Source organism: Myotis nattereri (genome assembly GCF_964212035.1).
Source record: "Myotis nattereri genome assembly, chromosome: 11".
Taxonomy (NCBI): Eukaryota; Metazoa; Chordata; class Mammalia; order Chiroptera; family Vespertilionidae; genus Myotis; species Myotis nattereri.
In genome coordinates, this window is record NC_138086.1 from 34,211,573 (window position 1) to 34,233,616 (window position 22,044).

Below are 22,044 nucleotides of genomic sequence, written 5' to 3' on the forward strand. Positions count from 1 at the left end.
AACAAAGACTTGTAAAGTGCCAAAAGAAGAGGCTCTCGGGTCTACTTAGTTGATTAATAGTACTTAATACTTAGGAAAATTACAGGAAAGAAACTGTAGTCCAGGAAGGAGCTCTCAAACCCGATTTCAATTGTATAAAATGAAAAGCAATGTAGCAGTGATGAGTGGTATTAAAACACGTGGAAACTAGTAAGTATAATTCACAAAGTGAGTTACTCTCTAATAACTGGAAACTCTTATCTGGCTTCTAAAATTTCCTCTAGACCTCTGTTTGGCCACAAAATAATCTGATATCATCCCTTGATGTACAAGATGAAACAGCTCCACCTTAACTAGGTGATCTGGACACTATATAGCACACTCGCCACCTAGTGGCTATTCATGGTAATTTTCCTCTTAATTTTTTTATCTGTTCTTAAACCGCCTGTAAATTGCCTGTTACATTTCAAAATATAAAACTAAAGTGTGCAATGTATGTGTTGCTTGATACTATGGTCAAGAAGCTTCTAACATGTTATTTTTATAATCCAAATAGGTTAGGAGATGTGAAAAGAAAACTTTTGTAAACAAATTAATATAATCTCTCAAACTAATGATGCTTGGTAAAGAGGATGAGCTCAGTAAAAGTTTGTGCTGCTAATCCATCTTCCTTCTTTTCATGACCATTGCCTATTGTTGGGACCACTTAAAATGCATTGTCCATGCCAGACCACTCGTTGGGTTTCTATGCAGCATCTCACTTGGGGTTATACACTCTTTCATCCAATTGTCTTGGTTTGGAAAATTCCACTCCGCTATTAATTGACAGTAATAATGAAGTCTTATTTGTTCTTTTCCTCTCCTCTTCTCACTATTTTACCTCTTTATCAGGGCTCTCTTGAAAGGCCAGAGAAATAAATTTCTAATGTTGGAGCAACTTTAGGATCTCCGGGCTTTCTGAACACCTTTCTGATCCTAGGAGAGCTGCCAATTTGCTTTTAAGAAATGCTAGGCATAGCTATGGAGTTTCATTTTACCACCTGACACATCAGAACCACCTCTCCAGCTAGTAATCATCATCCCAACACCAATACGATGAAATTACAGTTGAAGGAATATAAAGGATTTTAAAGGTTCATTATGTCTGCTACCAGAGTTTCAAGAATGCTTGATATACTCATCTATTCAATAACTTTATATCTGACGACTAAGTCTTCTCTGTTTTGCCCTTATAACACCAGCATGTCTTTGATATACATTTACCCACAGTTCTTTAGTGACCCCTCAACTACCTTGTACTGTGCAGAGAGTGAGTTACCTAGAAGTATTGAAAAGCATGTTAGCAATATCTCTACATACTGGCATAAATGTCCTTTCTATGTATCCATATTTTGTCACTTTATTAATAGGTTTAATAGAAGTCCAAAATATTTTTTGCTATAATTCATCCTTCCAAGGGTCTTTCTCCATCACTCTAAGTTTCTGGTCTGCTTTGGTACTAGATATTTGTATCCAGTTCCTAACACCATTATCAGTTTACCTCATATGAATTTTTAACCACATAAATCAAACATCAACCCATATGATACATGTTTTCAAACAGCACAATATGGTCACAACAAAACAGAATCTGGAAAAGTAATGTAGTTCATAAAATGAAGTGGCATTAATATGTAGCTATTACAATGACAGTATGGTTACAGATTTACTGTTACCATAGTCAAGCTCTCTTGTGCATGTTTGAGTGGTAATCATTCTGTGGTATAAGTATTATATTTAATTGACAAAAGTTTTTCACATGAAAAATTAAGGGTTGAATCATAGAAAATATTTATCTGGATTAAACAGGGTAGGAAATCTCCAGAGAGTCAGGAGGAAAGAGCATGAAAAGGTTATATATATATATATATATATATATATATATATATATATATATATATTAAGAAAAATGACTATTTTCCAGAAACTTTATGCACCGATTTGTAATTTAAACATTGTAATCTTGGAGCTTATGGCATTAGTTGTACCAGGATTTTTTTTTTTTTAATCCTTAGCCCAGGATATGTTCAGCGAGGAGAGAAAGAGAGAGGGAGACAAGACAAACATCAATGTGAGAGAGAAACATTGATTGGCTGCCTCCCGCACATGCCCAGAGGATCAATCCAGCAACTTAGGTATGTGCTCTGACCAGGAATCAAACCCGCAACCTTTTGGGGTACTGAACAATGCTCCAACCAACTTAACCACTTGGCGAGGGCCTTGTACCATATTTGATACAGATATTGAATAATTTTAGACATGTTATTATCACACACACACACATGCATGTGCACTCATATACAAACAGACCACACAAAAAAAATAGAAAGAAGACATGAAAAACAAGATGGATCAGCAGCACAAACTTTTACAAGTCCTTTTGGTGATGCAGGAATATGATAAAGAGGGCTCGTACCAGCTTGTAAGAGCCAACTGAACAATTGATAAATATCTAGGAATTCAGTGAGCCAGTTGTTAAATAAAGCCATTATTAACATTAAATTATAAAAACTTGTAATTAAATAAATTGTATTGGAAACAAGGGCAATAAATATGTATCAATTTTAATGTGTTTTAATATGTTTTACTGTTCTCTATGCTCTCCAAGTTATCTACATCTATTTTACCTGTATTTTTAGCATAAAGGAAGTATGAATATGAATTCAGGCTTAAGAACTAATGTCAAAAGGTGAGCTGCTGCGTACTATTTGCAATTCCTCATTCAGTGACGTCATGTTGCTGTCTTGAAATTAGCCGTGGTAGTTGTGTACCATGCAAATCAGCATATGCTACACTTCTAGACTGTTTTTCTTTAGGTCGCTGGTTGTCAAACGAGAACCAGGATTTTCAGTGGCTGAAACTCTAACATATGTCTACAAGCCCAGCTCAGGCCTAGCATTGTGATATTGGCCAGTTTCTTAGACTTTTTAAACTTCATCATCCTCATCATAATGGAGTGTTGAAAACTTTGGTCTTTGTAAAAACATCAGTTTGAAAATCAAACCCAACTTTGTTGCTTAACTTCTATTTACCACTCAAACCAACATACTGACCTAATTTATTTTAAAATGCAGGTATTATCTCAATTAGGTGTCAACTTTATAAAAAAAAAAAAGAATATTCAGGAAAAAAGTCCAGATAACTTGGCCAATAAATAGATTATATTTTGTAAGTTATATAACAGCTAAGTTTCTTTATCTGATTAACTTTACCCAATAATGAAAATTCACTTATTCTGTAGCATTTTAACATTTATAAAGGTTGAGACTCAAATAAAATACAAATCTGCAAATGATGTTTTTCCTATTAGGTTGTTTATTAAATAGTATATAAACATATTATTTAGATTCACCACTGAAATGATTCGATTGTGCTTGATATTTTTTTCTCTTATAGGCACAGAGCAACTTGGCAACATAACAATCTTTCTATTCTAAATCCTATTACATCTTTTATTATTTTTTCTTTTAAAATGAATTTTCTGGAATGACACTGGTTCACAAAACCATACAGATTTCAAGTTTACAATTTAATGAAATATCATCTACACACAACCTCATGTGCCCAGCACCCCAATTACATCTTATTTGTGAGATGAAAACATTGTTCAAGAGAATCCTTTTTAAAAACTGGAATCACTCTTTTTTGAAGTATATAGTAACACCATTCTTATATCACAGAAAGCAGAAAGAATAGTAGAAAGTTCATTTGGCAATATGTCTAAAAACCTAAGTTCTAATTCCAGTTTTACCACTTATTAGTTCTTTGAAGAAGAAAAAAATCATGTATCTTCAGTGGAGTAAATTTTCAGTGAAAAAATGTGTCATCACTAGAATAACTTTAGTTTTCTTAAAATAACCACTTCCTCTCATAATCTATTAATAATAAAATCTAAATGTCATAGACACTAGCAGCAAATATTAATTACTACTAACTTATTTTTTAATGTACCTATAGTGATAATACATGAGAGCACTTGACCCTGCAAAAATGCAGTCATTGCCTTACGCAAATGCAGTCAGTTCTCGTCCAGTGCTCAGCACAAACACTGGCACCCAGTAGATGCTCAATAAAACACATCACATGAATGAATGCTTAGGTGGATGATAACCAACTCACAAGCTCAATTAAAAAATATATGTGAGCAGGGATTTAGCGTTGGAAGGATAATTTAACACTCCTTTCAAAACGCTTTCTCTGCTTCTGTTCTTCACTGGCTGAAGCTCTTTCAATCATCCAGCCAACTGGACCTAATAGAGTGCGCCACTGTACACGTACTGCATAGGTCACCATGCAGAGGCAAGGAGGACACACAGACCCTGTCTGGAGAAATCCATAATCTCCTCTCCGTAAGAGGGCTGCTGCGGGGTTTTTAAAAACACAGCATACATACTTCCAACCCGCCATGATAAGACAATGTCTTGATCTCTGCTTGGGTAAATGGTTTTCCACTGTCCCTTTTTGTAAGCCGCGTGGTTATTAAGCCCTGCATTTGCAAGACAGCTGTCTGTGGTTAAGGGTGTAAGCTGTGGATTTTCAGAGTGGACTGCTCTCTGCCACTGTGGACTCATTAAACTCCATGATCACCAAGCCCTGCTGCTCCTCTGCATGGTGGTGGTCTCCTCTCACACAGGAGGAGATGAGGGTGTCTGATGGTCTCAGTCCCTGGCCTTTCCCCAGAGATGTGCTGTTGTGGTGGCAGAGCTGAAGGACTCGGGAGCATTAGTCAGTGTTCCAATTATTAGCAAAAATGCAAGCAGATGGAGCAGGGACATAATATCTTTTGCTAATTATCCGAATGGATGAGCTGACAGAACTCTACACCCTCCCATGAGAGCCAAAGGGTCATGGATCTCCAGCCAATTCTGGCCAAACTGGCCGGCTGCCACCCAGCACGGTGCCTTCCAGGCGCCCTCCTCTTCCACTTGCCTGGGGCTTCTATGGAAGAGCCCTTATACTTCCTTTTTGGCTGAGGGTGGGGGTGGAGGAGGGCTTCTGTGATTGCTGTTTCATTGATAGTTTGCTTCAATGACAGATTCTGTTAAGTTTTAGACAAAAATACTTAAAAAGTATATGTTTACTATAAACATAGAAGCCTATATGTCCATTTGAAAAATGTTTTATTTCTGTCCATTGTTTTTTCTTGCAAACAATGCACAGAAATATCATTAGTGAGTTCTGTATCCACTCAAGTATTTGTTAATCTCTCCCAATCATCTCACGGATTGCTCTTTCTCTTCCTTCCCACCTCTGGTTTGCTCAGCATTTCAGCAGAGCCCTGGTGGCATTCCACTTACAAGTTTAATTTGTGCAGAAGCCTGTTAGTTCCGTTCCGTTCAACAGCTTTCAGCTGCCCTCCTCACCCTACACAGGTGTTCCACAAACCCATGCTCTGCTCATGGGCGACGGGCAGAGTAAGCAGGGCATATCCATCACCCCAGCGACTCAAAGCACAAGACCTGTTGAAGGTGAGTCAACAACACCAGATCCACCTGCAAAGTGCATCACACACTATGTTCTTCCCAGCCTTAGTCCTTATATTAAAAAATTTTACACATTTGCAGAAAATATTGTAAGCTTTCTATCCACCTTTTCCACTTCATTGAACCTCTCACAGGCCCTGGCATTACCTTCCTCTCACACCATTACCTCCAGGACAAATGAGCTACTTCTGAGTTTCATGTTTCTCATCTTCCAAGAAATATTCCATTTCCTCTAAGTGATTCAAGACCCCTAGTCTTTTTAAACTATGAAGTTCCTTCTGCTAAGAGAAATAATGTGATCTATAGCATTATATTAAGTGAGATATTAAATTTCAGAGCACTTCTAGCTGTGTCTGGATAACATAAAGATAACAACATGAAATCTGCTAGCACAGGAGTTCAGGAAAAGCCATAAATAAGTAAATGTGAATTGATAGGGATGCTGGATTCTATTTCTCTTATTAGCATGCCTGTTATTGCTTAATAGAATTTGACTTTTAACATAGTAAACTGATAAGACGACTTCATTGGGCATTATAGAAATACCTCTCTGGTGAAGTATATTACTAAAGAAATAACATACATCATAATAGTTATCAGTCTTTGGAGAAAATAAAATGAAAAAATTGCCACACCAATGCCTCAGTAACTCAACACATGGAGTGGAGTTTGCTTTATTAGTCATGCATTATCAAACTATGCATGGTTTCTTTCCATCCTGTCATTACTGCTGGGGATATACTAGTAAGATGACAGGCTTAAAGTTAGGAGGGACCAGAGAGACCTAGTCCAATCACTTTACTTTAAACACTATTACTATTTTTATCTCACATATGATTTTTTTTAAAAAAAAAAAAGCCTTAAAGATATTTAAGATAAAAAAGAAGTCTTGCCTCAATTCACATAGCTAGTTTGTACTTGAGCTGAAATTTAAGCACTGCTTCACAGCTTATGTTTTTTTGACACTTTACTGTGTAGTAATTTGATCTGTGAAGTTCTGTCTCTCTTAACATTTATTCTCCTTGTAAGAAATAGATGGTGTATATTATGTTTGTCTATCATGTAGAAAATAATTAAAAATAACATCTAGGATCTTGAGATTATCATGCTAAGTGAAATAAGTCAGATGGGAAAAGTCAAGAACCATATGATTTCACTCATATGTGGGACATAAAACTAAAATCAACAAATGAATAAATAAGATAAACAAAAACTCATATAGACACATACAAAAGTATGGTGATTGCCAGAGAGAAAGGGGGATAGTGGGTAAAAGGGGTCAAATCTATGGTGACAGAAGGACACCTGCCTTTGGGTGGTGGGCACACAATACAATATACAGATGAAGCATTATAGTATTGTACACTTGAAACCTATATGATTTTATTAACCATTGTTAGCCCCAATAAATTTAATAATAAAAAATAATATCCAGGGTTAGAAAATTAGAGATATTTGAATTCTTATACATTACAAGTGATGCATTTGAATTGTGAGAAAATGAAGTGACAATATATATCAGATGCTTAAAGAATTGTTGTTATATCACTTTGAGAATTTTATCAAGTTCAGGCAGAAAATAGATGTCTCCCCCTATTAAGAAAGATTAATGTCTGTGCTATTTACGGAGGTGCGGCCAGGGGTAAGGCAACCAGAGCATGGCAAAGCGTTTAGAGGCTAGTGCCATGGGGAAGCTATCACACCTCTACCACAAAGGGGGTAAGCCAGGTACTGATGAGACCCAAGGGTGAAGGAAAGAGGAGGAGATTAAATCACAGAACTTAGTCCCTGTCAGACCTGAGCCCAGTAACTAGGAGATGGGGGTAATGTGGAAAAAACACCCAGCTTCTCTCTTGTTGCACCAGCTAATCTGCCATCGACAGTGCCACCAATTGGACAAAACCAATGGAACGCCAGAGGCCCTCTTGACTCTCCCTGGGCACCAGGCTTAACAGGGAAGGACAGCTGATGGACTTTAGGAGGTGCTCAAGAGAAACAGAATAGCCAGCGCAATCTCTAAGCCATTTCTAAGGAAGTAAGCTAGGCTTTGTGTTAAGATCAATACACAAATGATAACTGCAATATTATTTATAAATATAAGGTATTAGAAATAATATAAATAATCAGCAGTGAGGTACTGGAGAACTCAATTTTAGATGTTATCCATAATTTTTCATTTGAAAATTATAAAATGATTTTTAAAAGCATGATCTAAAGGATATTTATTAAAATGGCCATATTTATGCTATGTTAAATTAAAATGAGAAGGCTATAAAACCTGTACTTGTGTTTGGCATATGTGCACATATTTTAGACTATGAAAATACATGTAAAACTACATACTTATATTAATGCTTTCAACAAAATTAAATTGATTTGATGGATTGAAAACAAAGAGTTTAATTAGATTGATACTAGGATGAACTAATCTATAAGGGAGTGGCATTCTTCTTAAGAAATTGTAAATATTATGTGTTCTCTTTCAAGTGCAACTAGAATCATAAGGCAGAGTGAGAGCATAGGGTCTTTGCATTGAAATTGATGTGACATTATGATTTCACAAACACTGAATACATTTTTTCATACAAGAACAAATTTAAAGCTATTAAGATAAACAGAGTATTTTCCTCCAGGTAGGAAAATATTTGACAAATAATTCCAGTTGCAACATACCTTTAAGCCTAAAAGTATAGAATATTTTTTTAAATATTGTTGACTATTATCAAATAAAATTAATTAAGACCAGTGGGCATCTTTCAATTCAGATTTATGATTATTCATTATTATACTCCACTAATACCTGTAGCTTCTGGTTTCTATCTGCTGTATGTTTTCTCTCCATTTGTATGAATTTTAGTGGAAAATCGTATTGCAACTTTTTTTCCAACTGATAAACTGGGACTCAGGAGGATACTAAGTGATTATGCACTGAAAAAAATGTATATTCTCCATAAAGGAATTCCATCAATATGCTTTGGAGCATTTCACATTCAAATGCTCAGTTCTCCGCCTAACCCACATATAGACAGACATTTACACCCCAGAGATCAATTTCTTTAAGGTCAACTTTTATTTGAATTTAACCATCAGAACATATTATTTTAAGAGAGTGGAAAATATATTACTTCATAGTCTCTTCACAGGTAGGACATGTGACTATTCAAGTCAAAGACTAATGATAACCTTGCTTAGTTTAAAAAAAAGTCAAAGAAGTATTGTTGAATAGAAAATAAACAAGAAACATGAATGCTATAACAATATTAGAAAAAAATGAGGCAGATCCCAAATTCTAAGCACTCAGAGATCTCAAACAAAACTATATGATCATCACATTCAAAAGGGATCATTATATATAGTAGAGAGACAAGAAAATAACATAAAAATGTAAATATTGACCAAATGATTATATTTGGAAATCAACAAAGGATAAGCAAATGCTCAAAATTTGACAAAAACTTTAAAAATAAAAACAAACAGAAAACTTAGAAGGAACCTTAAGATCAACAACAACAAAAATAATAGACTGTTTCCATCTTGTGGAAATTATATTATTCACCGCCCATCATTGCTGCTTCACCAGAATCTTCTCATGCTAAGTAGAATTAATTGATCTCAGAAAGTAGCTCATTTTGCCTAGCAATGCTCCAACAATAATTTCTATCCAGAAACAGCTACCAATACACAGATCATGATTCATTTTTTTTAAATGTTTACATAATGTTCTAATCACATCAATAATTAAAATATTACATATATATCTAGAAAATAGAAGCTTTGAGCCTGGCTGGCATGGCTCAGTGATTGAGCATCAACTTTTGAACCAGGAGGTCATAGTTCAATTCTTGGACAGGGCACACATGCCAGGGTTTCAGGCTCGATCTCCAGTAGGGGGCATGCAGGAGGCAGCTGATAAGGATTTTCTCTCATCAATGTTTCTATCTCTTTTTCCCTCTCCCTTCCTCTCTGAAAGCAATAAAAATCTATTTTTTTTTAAAGAAAGAAAAATAGAAGCTCTGTGAATAAAGCTCTAACTGAATTATGGAGTCAAGTGGAGAATAGCACAGAAAGAGAATATATGTCCATATGTAATTTAAAAAAAGTGTGTCTGTCCGGAAAAGAAGAAAATCATGATAGTTTCAGCTTTCCCAGGGTAAAGAATCCTGAGAATTGGGCGGGGGTGGTTCTGTATGAGCGAGCTCCAGAAAAGATGCCATTTTAAACAAATCTTTGGATGAGAAAACCAAATAATGTCAAATACTGGAAATCTGCCAGGACCAGGTGGACAAGAAATGCTCACATTTATTTTTCAGCAATCATTGCTTTCCTCGCATTTTTACTCTGCTTTTTACCCTAAATTTGTCCTCTCTCTCTCTCTCTCTCTCTCTCTCTCTCTCTCTCTCTCAACTTTTATATAATTTCCTATTTATTGAAAACAATTAAATTAATCTTTATGTGAATTTTTATTTAATTTAAGTGGAAAGTTAATAATCCCATTATTTAAAAACAATAACAATATGGCTTAATTCTGTTTGCTCATTAGCCTTTCTAGTGCAAAATTATTTCTCATTTGCTACATGGCAATTGTAGAAGGCAATGTATCTTAGTCAAGTCCAGAGCCTCTAGGGTCAGAGTGCCTGGATTTATCTTCAATCCAGGCTCTGCTACTTGCTGGATATCACTGACCATAAGGAAGTTAACCTGTTCCTCAGGGTCTTTTTATGTGTATTGGGGATAATAAAGAAGTTGTTGAGATAAATTAAGCTAATACTTGTAAAGTTTTAAAATCTGCTAAATAATGAACCCAGAAGTTTATCAACTTCATGAAATTTAGCTGGGTAGCAAGTCAGCTTCTGAGCAGCCAAATTGATATAACTAGTTATGCTGAATTTCAGGTCTAAAGTTGAAACTATGACTACATATGCTTGCTAGGGAGGGTGTATTGAAATGATGGCTTTCATTCTATTCTTCAAAAGTACTTGATGTGGTTACAGACCCAAGTAAATAGAATCACTTCTGCAGCCACATAATAAACTTTTTCTTACTTTCCAATCGCTTTCAATTGGGAAATCATTTAGAGGTTAAAATAGCGAGAGAATCTGCCTTTGGATTCTAATGTTTTGGAGGTGCCCGACTACAAAAAGAAGACTTACAGGTAAATGCATACTCAATATCTTGGTGAAGATAAAGCAGCCAGCCCCAGTGGTCAAGCACTATTTTAAACAAATATTCTATTTCACTGTTTGAAACAAAGCCATGGGTAATATAACCTACACTCCCCCTCCCAAATCAGTGCAATGCCTTATGTTGAACAAGAGAAAACTATACAAAATTAATTGATAATAATGTATATGCATTTCTCTATATTAATACTCAAGAGCCGCTACTCACCATGACTGTGTAAACTGCACACTCAGGGGAGGCCAAGATCCAACTTAGTCATATTTCTAGTAGTCCCACGAGTGGTGTTGCTATGAGTGACATGATTTTCTGAAAAGACAGATAAACATTAAGTAAAGTTCTGAAGGAATGAAAGAAACTATGTATTTTCTCCATTTACACTGTAGTTGCATTTCTGGAAAATTGAATGTATTTTAAACGTGCCTAGAAAATTCTTTCAATTTACTGGAAAACTAATTTGGGCTCTAGACATAGTAATTAGAAAGCAATGTTCCACCGAGCAATTGAGAATGCACAGTGCCTGGCATCCCTCATTCAGTAAGTGCAGAAACCCTTTATAATATTGTGCACCAAAGAGCACTTCAATTTTCTAAAATTCTCTCTAGAGGTAGTATTTCTATTATTGGGAACCGCTGCTCCAAACTACTAGACTTTGGGAAAAATGTAAACTTTTTATGGAATGTTATACATCTTTTAAAAGTGAAAAATATATAGTTATATATTACGCTTGATCAATTTTCACAATGTGAATATACTCTGGTAACAAGTGCTAAGAGACATTAAAAAGATCTGCATTAGAAATATAAAAAGGAAATCACCGATTCTTGAAGCTCGGATAATGGTTACACTTTTTGAAGGAAGAAACTTGATATTTCTCAGTCTTCACAGATGAGTACCATGCAGTAAGGGATTCTATACATAACCAGGATTCTAGAAGTTACTCCACAGACTGCAGACAGGTTAACTTCATTTCCATATTTCCATACTAGCAACCAGATGAAATCAATAATAAAGGTCTGCTTCATTGAACACTTAACCAAATATGACACAGTGCAGGCAAGACAGTGGAGCTACTGGCCACCGATGCCATGCCTGACTACTCAGCTAAGTGACATAGCTTAGTCTTGTTTCATTCAATTCTCATTTTTATAAATCAAGAGAAACATGAAAGGTGGAAAGCAGAGTGCAAAGAAACTCTTTAGGACTCAAGATTGAACTTGTGTAATGTTTTACCTTAACTGTGTGTGGGTTGGAAAATCTCCCCTCCACCTGGATGCACCCCCACCATTTAACTCATTCTAGTGTTCACGTGGCATGGCAGTCACGAACAGAGAAGCCGGCCTTTCTTTTTTGTGCTGTTCATGTGCACATTTGAGGGGAACTATTATCTCAAATGCTCTTCTTTGTGCACTGCTGAAACACCATCGAAATATTGGCATGAGTTAAAAAATGGTAGAGGTGCATACAGGTAAAAGTGGGGGGAAAAAGTTAATAAAATATGGGCTCATAAATGTTACCCTAAAATAAATATAATTCATTATATTTCAACTTCCAAAACTGTCTTATCCTCATTTTTATAACACAACACTTTCTTATTTTCCTCTTAGCCACTGGCCACTCTTTCTCAATTACCTTCACTTCTTCCTGCTGTCCAGTTTAACTTTTAAATGTTGGAGCCCTCTAAGCTTATTCTTACACTCCTCCCTTTTCCAGTCGTTACATTCTTCTCATGCAATTTTATGTAATTTATTTCTACCTTTCACTCCAGACAAGACATTCATCCACATACCTCGCATCCAAACTTGAATTTCTACCAAGCGTTACACATTTTATTGTCTAAAACAGAATAACTATTTCATCCAAATCTTCTGCCACAGTTCTCATTTCAGTGAATGTCATCACCATGCACTCAGTTACCTAATAAAATTTCTTTTAAAAAAATACATAAATGCATAAAAATATTAGGACCTATTGAAAGTCCTAATGACCCTAATTTCAAGGTTTTATCTAGACATTCATTTTTTCTCCATCTCCATTATAATCACAGCAGTTCAAACTACTATTATCTCACCTGACTATACAGTAACTTTGCAATTGACTTTTCTCCTTCCTATGCTGGCACCCTATCTGATCCTCTCTATCATGAAGACCTCATCTCTACTCCTTTCCTACTTGCTCATTAACCTCTACCCATCTGAGCTATCTGTGTCACAATTATACTAAACTAACTTTCACTTTAAAGCCTTGAAAAACCTATTCCATTTACAAAGAAGAGAAAAATTAGGAGGAGGAAGAGAAGAAATGCTTTCTTCTTTCCCTCTTCATATGATTGATTCTTTCTTGTTCTGAGTCTCAACTTGAAAAAAAACACAACATCTTCAAAATACATCTGTATTAATTATTCAATCTATAGTACCCCACCAGTCTTTGAATTAAATTAATTTCAATTATAACCAATTACTCATCACTGCACATTATTTCATCTTACACTTTTATGATGTAAAACCTGGTATCAGCCATCTTATCTGCCTTGTCCATTGCTCTATACACAACACCTAGAGCAATGCCTAACTCATGGGAGGAAGTCACTAAATGTTTGTGGAATGAGATGAATGGATAAATGATGAATGAATGAGTGAATGAGTGAATAAAGCTTTGTTTGAGACGTGCATCATTCATTTCACCTAATTTTCTTTTTCCCAAACAGTTGAATGAAAATAGTGTTTCAAGGCTAAAATGAGTATGATTTAAATGTATTTTGTGGAAATACCTGTTCCACTTAAGGTCAAAATAGCAGTGTAGGTAAATGCAGTACTTGCATCCTCCCACAACCACCTCAAAATTACAACAAAACTACAGAACAACCATCATGCAGAACTGCCTGAAATCTAGCTCATGGAGGAGTCCCAGGCAGTTCCTTTTAAAGGGCCTGCACATGACTTATTCAAACTCACTCCCTCTGAGCTCCATTGCTGGGGCAGCAGCTTGAAAGGAACTAGGGACATGTGAGGAGAAAACAGAAGTTGACTGGACTGTGGGTTAATGATGCATTTTTTATTAATTGGGCAGTACTTTCTTTTCTTGGTGGTTTGAAATACCCATGTCCTTCACTGTCTTTCTGATCAGAGCAAAGAAAGGAGTACCTCTACTTTTTATTTTTTCTGAAAACAATCTTCACTTTGCTCTCAATTTCATATTGTGCCTGCTATAGAACCATAAGCCCAAAATTACATATTTTCATTACTTGTTAGTTTAATATTTTTTTCTTCCTCTGGTATCTTCTCTAAGGGTTTTTAAACAATAATTGTGTGTTATTCAAAACTACAATTTGGGGAGTAATTTTAATATTAATATCTTCAAAACCCTTTCTTTACTGTTTCAATAAGTGCTACATAGAAGTTAACTGATCACACTATTCACAGAACTATGTGAGAAAAGAAAATAGTACAAATGTTGAGGTAATATTTGGATAAAATATATTTCTGATTTTATTTAAAATTGCTATTGTTCCTTTGGGGAATCTAAAGTAACCAGTTGTAAAGTACTTTCTCCTTAACCTAGTTTTTGTCCATTGATTTTATGTACTTAATGTTACAGACACCCTGGGATATGAGATAATGGTCTGAATTCAGGAATAGAAGTTTCAAGACTTAGACCTTAACAAACTGTGTCATGCAGTGATGATATTTTGTTTACTTGGATTTGTTTTTTGGTTGTATTATTGTTGTTTTTTAAGATGAGAAATGGAATATTGCCATCTTCTTTAAATTTCTTTGTGTTATAAGCAATTCCTGCACCATGGAGGAAGGCGATCATTTCAGTAACAGGCTTCAACAGGGATAAGTAAGCAGGAAGTACATGATGACTGCAATTATCTGAGTAACTTTCCTCTTCACTTGGCTTAGAGCAGTGGTTCTCAACCTTGGCTGCACATTAGAATCACCTGGGAATCTTTTTAAAATCCTGATTACTGGGCCTCATCCTCCAGAAATTCTGTTTCTTTGCTATGGGGTGGGGCCACAACATTAGTAACAAAGAAACAGAATTTCTGGAGGATGAGGCCCAGAAATCAGGATTTTAAAAAGATTCCCAGGTGATTCTAATGTGCAGCCAAGGTTGAGAACCACTGGCTTAGAGAAACAAATATACATGTGTTTGTTTCTCAATCTTTTTTCCAACTGGAAATAAGAACCATATGCTATATGGTCTTTGCAGTCAAATATGGGGGGGAGGGCCACAAAGTTATGTAAGTGTTCTCTGTATATTTTTTCCAGGATAGTCTGGAGTAGCCAATTAGCTTTTAAAATTATTATAAAAAAATTTATCAGGTTTTGAGTAACCTTTAAATGTAGTGATTAGAGAATGAGAATTCAGTGAGAAACTTAGATGTGAGGAATGAATTAATGAACATTTCGAATCTAAGTGGTGTATACTTTAATTAAATACTTATTATGAAAGTTCCTCACCAAATTATAAGGAGATACAACTGCATTACTGATTTCCTCCCCTGAATTCGGAAGGCAGTTACGTTTTACTCAGTTTGGAAATCTGAGTTTAGATTTGTGAAATCCCATCTAATTTTCAAATGGGTGCTTTAGTAATATTTTGGCTGGAAATGTTGTGATCTGTAAAAGCATTGATTTCTGTGAATCTGTTAAATTTTAATTACAGTTAAGGTGGAACTTATTCAAGTAGGAATAGTGCCAATGCCTTTTCCCAGGAAAACCACACTGTGCCTGCATTTCCTTTGGATCTCCTCTACTTGTTCTTCATGCGGCTCTATGTGAGTCACATATTACAAGCAAATTTTCCCAGAGGATGTCAAGTGGATGAGGAGAAAAGGATGAAACAGACTGTGCTGTGTGTTTGATGCAATGATGGTGACTTGGGAGGGAAGGTTGAGAGAGAGAGAGAGAGAGAGAGAGAGAGAGAGAGAGAGAGAGAGAGAGAGAGAGAATGGGGTCAGTCACAGACTAATTTCATACAACAGCTTTGGGTCTTTTTAAACATATTTGTGAGGTCACCAGGTAGCTTGTTGCTATTTCTATGTGCTCATCCTCCTCCTTAAGGAGGCACTGGATATTCATGAAAGCTGATTATCTGAGTTAAGTTGATCATTTTAGGGTGAAGTTGATTGTCCTGGGACAAAGTTGCCCTACAATTTTATTTTTTCTATCAGAATACTAACATTAATAAGAAAAACAAACACTGAAAAAGAATTTTTATTCAGATGTTTTGATTACATATGCTAACTAATACCTCTAATGACTTGGAACAAGAGTTACATTCTAATCAATCCAGAATACTCTCCTGAGTGCCTACTAAGTATAAGTTTAAGTTATTCCCAGCCCAATGCATCCCTTGCCTCTAATGGAATTTAAGTAATGGACTCTGGCAGAAGAAAGCACAGAACAGTATTCTATGAGCCCATCCTTCTGGTTACTCACCCCAATGTGAGTGCCAACAACACTTTTAGGTGTTTTAAAAAAACAAAATGGTTACAGCTCTTCTCAATAACACCAAATGTTATAAATTGCCCACTAGGACACTACCGCATTTCAAATATATTTAAAGTGGACGATAGAATGTTTTAACTCTCAAATTTCATAGCTATGAAAAGTGTGCTACACATTGGCGAGTACTTGAGTCCTGGTATATGAAATTACTTATTACTTCATAAGCTACATTTATGAAGATAAAACCTAAGATGAGAATAATATGCATTGCCTTTTGAGTGTGGTATGCATGCATTTTGCCCTCTCTTCCCCACACTCCAATGGAAATTACCTCCAATATGGAAGTCTGTAAATGATTTTTATCCTCTCTGGGGATTTCAAGATGAGCAACAAAATAATATAGATAAACTTCGGAGGAATAGAAATGCCAAGAGGTCAGTTCATAGCCTTTGTAGTAACAACCAATTATTAGCCTAATATCAATGACTGGAACTCACAATAATTTGGCATTTTCTTCTGTATTTGGCTTTTATGAAAATGGCATAAATTAAAAATATTAAAAGTGGCATATATTTAATACGCCTTGAGGTTACTTATAAAAGAGAGAGTCAGTCTTCCACAAGTAGCTACAGCCAAGATCCCAAAGGATTACGAGCAGAAACAATTCTAAATAGTCCAATAAGTATTTACTACCATGTAGTACCACTTACTACTTCTTGGCCACTGAAATTGTATTACTATGACTAAAGAAAAAGAAGGAGGAGGAGGAGGAGGAGGAGGAGGAGGAGAGGAATTGAGGAGAAGAAGAAAATACAGAATGATGAACCAAATGAAAAGATGAGCCTTTCCCCCAAATCATCACTTCTGTGCATTTTGCTTCTCATTTCTATCTGGTCTTCTCAGGGAATGGAGAATTACCTTCCAGGTGGGAAACACTTTAGTCTCAACTTGCTAATAAGGATTTAAGGAGCTGAAGAGAAGACCAGGAAAAAAAAAAACTTTAAAGGAATATAACACCAACTCCAGAATCAGAAAATTCCAATATATACTAAATTGCAGTATATGCAGTTAAAATGAGAATTGCATTATCAATTTCATGAATTATCAAAGAAAGATACAATTAGGTCAGTCAATCTATATTGAAAATATTGTATTGCAAGATATAAATGGAAAACCATCTTTCTGGTCTCCTCCCCATTCCTGGCTAAATGTTAATCAAGCAGAAAGTTCAACAGAGCAAGAGATCGTTAATTATTATATTATCACATAAACTACTTTGAGTGTCATTAAACATAATACCACAGATACCTGAATGTTGGTAGAATTGCTATAATTGAACTTTAATATTTATGTAGTCCAATGGAAAACATTTTGAAAAGAAACAATTAACCATGTTTTTACTGAAGCATGCAGTTGAAGCCATCTCTCAAATTCATTTCACAACTATCACATGGTTCAAACTGAAATAGAATGCATTCTTGGCTTTATGTAGGTGGCATAAAGACATCCAGAGGTTCCACATTGTTTTTCAACTCTGCAGAAGTAGAAGAGGTCTTGCCATTTCCTACTGCCTGATGAGGCATGGCATCCTTATAGGAAATTAGGAATACTATGAATTATGGAATCTAGCTGTACATGTTTTGGCAGCAACTATGCAAACTAACTTAAACTGTTTAGGGAATAATTAACACCTCCAAGCCTGCTCTAGTCAATACATTCACCACTGCAAATTGGGGAGATTAAATAAATGCATAGTAGAGAGATTTAATTCAACCAAGCTTTCTGGATAGAATTAAAAGATTCTCAGAAATCTTCTTTTCTAATCAGTTATATCAGTTCCAACAGTGGACAAGGAGGGTCTCTTTGTCCTTTTGCTTGTTTATTTTGTACGTACAATATCCAGATTCCCCAGAACCACATGGCCTGTTTGCTACATTCCCTGGTCTAGCCTGACTACTCATTCAATCTAATACCTGAATTGGGTTTTGTATGCTACCTGGTATCATTCAACTTGAAATAATATTTTCCTTAATCTATGAGACAGTCAAATAATGGGAGATTTTTTTTAAAAGTAATCACTACATAAATTGTAGGTTAAATTTGCGAGAGCCCAAGCTCTAAAGTGCCACATTAGATTTTTTTAAAAACTAGTTTTTAATTGCAACAATTATTCTGAGTTATGTGGGTCATCTATATGCATGTTATGCATACTGCGATCCAAAGAAATCTGGGTGTCCAGAAAGTGAAGAATGCAATTAAGAATAAGATCAGCTTCTAGATTCTAAATATTATAAATTGGTTTAGCCATCTCCCTCCTGGTTTCCTAAATTCAATTGTTCATTTCAAAGGTTGTTACACATGTTTGAAGACCACTTTTTTCTAATTATACCCTTTCCCATATATATTACACGGTGCAAATATGAACTGTTTAACAAATATTTTCAGAGTTTAGTGTGCAATTGGATTGGCGAGTGTTTCTCCTCTAGTCAGACACTTTTCTGAAGGAATTTACTGCTTTCTGGGCCCAGTTGAACAGCTTGTTTTCCAGGAGGAAATTCCACCTCAAGGAACACACCTAGGGACATACCGATGTTTCTCTACTTACTGACTTTATTCAATGTTTCTTCCAACAGTCAGTCACTCCAAGTGTTATTGAAACCAAAATACTTTCACTTTTTTTGTCATTTAAGTTCCAAAAATTGGTGAGGACTTTTGAGATAATTTTCCATACACCAGATTATTTACAGACCTCTGAAACAACTAAGATTGTGATAATATATTTTCTATTTAGATGATATCCATTTTTAAAAGATAATACAGGGTTGACAAGAAAAAAAGAGAGAAAAAAAGAATATACAGGATGGGGCAAAACTAGGTTTACAGTTATATGAGAAACGCAGAGTTTACTTGTATTATTACTTATTAATTACTGTATTATTTTCCAAACAACTGTAAACCTACTTTTGCACCACCCTTTATAAAGACACTAGAATAATCACCCAGTTGACATTTACTTGAATAGATATTGGTGTCAAGGTAATGCCGACTTATTTTGATCTCTTTATTCAACTATTAGCCCCCAACTCTGAGGTCAAAGGTGTTTTCTGTCTTCTCAGAGATATAAACCCAGTATCTAGCACAATGTCCAGGTCATTAATAGTCTACAGTCAACAAATATTGAGGATATATATGAATGATGAATACATTGATGGTGAAGCAATCACTTACTCCAATTATGAGGTCATGTTAACATTCAAGTTGCCCATCTTCTCTCCCCACCATACTTTGTTTTTTCTGTGTGGGACATGGTTCACTTTGTTTTACAATTCTCAAGCTTTGACTGACCTTATATCCAACTAAAGAAACATTTCTCAGATCATCATATACTGTCTTCAGTTATTTGCAAATGCAGTGTAATGCACATATAATGAATTCACTCTCTGGAACAAGACAGTCCATGTTTACCATACCCAATGGAGATGTAGTGGAACTATTGTGACTCCATTGATTGTCTTATCAATTTTACAGGGCCCTGATAGTTGGCCAGGTCAAATAGGCTTAGTAGTTCCTATCTTCTCACTAATAGTTAGAGTTATAAGTGAAATTTTTTAAAAAAAGATGCTTATTAAATTTATTGTCTAATGATGAAAATGGTGAATTGGATAGGATGAATGTAGCATTAGTATTTAAGAAATAGCAGATGCAGAAGCTATTAAAACCCTATTTCTTTAAGCATTTGTGAATCCTAATGTCCATATCTAATGAACACAAATTTGAAGCAAAGGTAATAACAGTACAAAGAATCCTATACAATAAAAGCCTACTATGCAGATTGACTGAATGACGGAAGACCAGCAGAACGACCAGTCGCTATGATGCGCACTAACCACCAGAGGGCAGACACTCAACACAGGAGCTGCCTCTAGCCTGCAGGCCCCAGGCCAGCCAAGGCCGGTGCCAGAGGGGGCCCCCTGATTGCCTCTCCGGTTGCCCCACAGATCGGCCTTGATCGCTGGCCAGGCCTAGGCACCCTACCTGTGCAGAAATTTCATGCACCAAGCCTCTAGTACAACATAATTAACTTTCAAACCTGGCAAAAAGCACTGAAAACAGATGAAGGCCAGTTCTCAGGGCACATAGCATTAAGTAAGACCATCCTATGTAGCACAGTGTTGTTACAGGCTGGTTACAAATGTGTGGCTATAACCAGGTTTTGTTTTGTTTGTTTTTACTCATTAAGAGAAATGTTTACAAAGTGATCAGGATGCTTTTTGAAGGGAAAACAACAACAACAAAAAAACACACCTTCAGGCATGTCATTTTCTGTTACAGAATGATTAAATAATAAGTATTGCAGGCTTCTGTTGCTTAGTACCCTAAGAAACAAAATCATTTCAAACCTGCTTGAGATATCAATTGAATGGCATCCATTGTAATACTGAAATAGTAATACTTTCCATTGTGTCCTCCTCTATTTTTCTATTAAAAAAAAACACACACAACTTTAGTGCCACATTAGTGGAGTTTACTGCAATGCTTAGAAACAGACATAGTTAAAGGATTGACTCCTGAAAAGTTGTGCTACCTCAAAATATTTTTTATTCCAATGACTGGTTTATCTGAGGTCTTACAAATTGTTGATGGCAGTTATCTACCAGAGGGCTTTGGAAAGTGTTCATTGACTTTTGACAATCTGTCGGAATTCTAATTTTTTTTTTTTAAAAAAGGGGGTATTCAATAACCCACAGGAATGTGTTTATTACTTTATAAGAAGCAAGTTGTATAGTAAGAGGATGCAGTGTTTCTTCATTTTCCAGATTGTACCCAATCTGCAGTTCTTTCTAGAACATATCCCTTTAATTCAATAAGAAACAAAGATCTAATAACGAATGCTGAATCAGGCCCATTACCACCATGCTAATTACGCATTGAACGCACGGTACTGTTTACAGAGGACCTTTCTGAGACCTAAGCATAACATTAAACTCCGAGTCTATTGCAGGAGTAGCCAAGTCTCTATAAAAATTTTATTTATCTTGAAAGGCAAATGCTTGTTCCTTGCATAATACTGAAAGACATCCTTACTCCTACTTGACCCTCCCTAAACATCCTTAGATAGTTAGGTGGCCAATCATTCTTAACTGTGTCAGTAAAGTCAGGGAAACGGTTGGTTCTGCAGAGGGATAAGATTCCAAGTACTTTATGGAGCCTGAATGGAAGGAGGGAGGAGGGAAGGTGGACAGGTGAGAGCTGGAGAGAATAGCCTCTGATTTATGAGGGGCAATATCTAAATGGGCATAGGAAATCTGGGTCTCTCTAGAGATATTCACCATCCTTGGTACTTGTCATGCACCAGAGACCCTGAAGCAATTATCCGTATGTCTGCTTGTTTATTTCAGTTTGGGTTTGTGCGTGTTTACCGGAATGTAGTTTTCCTGGCAGCCTCGGCTTGCAGGGTGTCCCTGTGCATATGCACGAGTATGAATTAATTACGTATTGAAAACATCTGCATTAGGGGCGTCTGCAGTCCCCGCCGCCCCATTCGGGAGGCTCGGCTCCATCACTTGGTGTTAGGACCGCTGGAAGACTTGCCCGTCGGGCGCCTGACTGTGAATCCCGGGGGGCCAGAGCTCGGGGAGCCTGTACCATCTCTATGTGAAGGGGAGGAGGGAAGTCAAAGGGAAGGCGCCCGAGCGAAGGGATTCTGCTTCCCGGGGCAGGGGTGGGGGCAGCCCGGGTGCCAAGACTGCCCAGCAAATTCCCAACTTCAGCATCGCCTCCCACCGGGGGAGGGGCACGCGGCTCCTACCTGGGCCCCCGCCTCGTCCGAGGGCGCCCGGGCCCTGGGGTGTCAGCTCCTGTCTGCTGGCCAAGGCGGCGAGGGCTGGGCAGAAGGGCTCTGCTGGCTG